Source organism: Bison bison, unplaced genomic scaffold (genome assembly GCF_000754665.1).
Source record: "Bison bison bison isolate TAMUID 2011002044 unplaced genomic scaffold, Bison_UMD1.0 scf7180017864065, whole genome shotgun sequence".
In the NCBI taxonomy this organism is placed as follows: domain Eukaryota; kingdom Metazoa; phylum Chordata; class Mammalia; order Artiodactyla; family Bovidae; genus Bison; species Bison bison.
This window is the reverse complement of record NW_011494637.1, coordinates 3,661,050-3,661,374: the sequence shown is the minus strand read 5'-3', so window position 1 is coordinate 3,661,374 and position 325 is coordinate 3,661,050.

Here is a 325-nt window from a genome sequence, read left to right as displayed (position 1 = left end):
AAAGTATTGGAGTTTCAGCTTCAGCATCAGTCCTTCCAATGAACACCCAGGACTGATCTCCTTTAGAATGGACTGGTTGGATCTCCTTGCCATCCAAGGGACTTTCAAGAGTCTTCTCCAACACCATAGTTCAAAAGCATCGATTCTTCGGCTCTCAGCTTTCTTCACAGTCCAACTCTCACATCCATACATGACCACTGGAAAAACCATAGCCTTGACTAGATGGACCTTTGCTGGCAAAGTAATATCTCTGGTTTTTAATATGCTGTCTGGCTTGGTCATGACTTTCCTTCCAAGGAGCAAGTATCTTTTAATTTCATGGCTG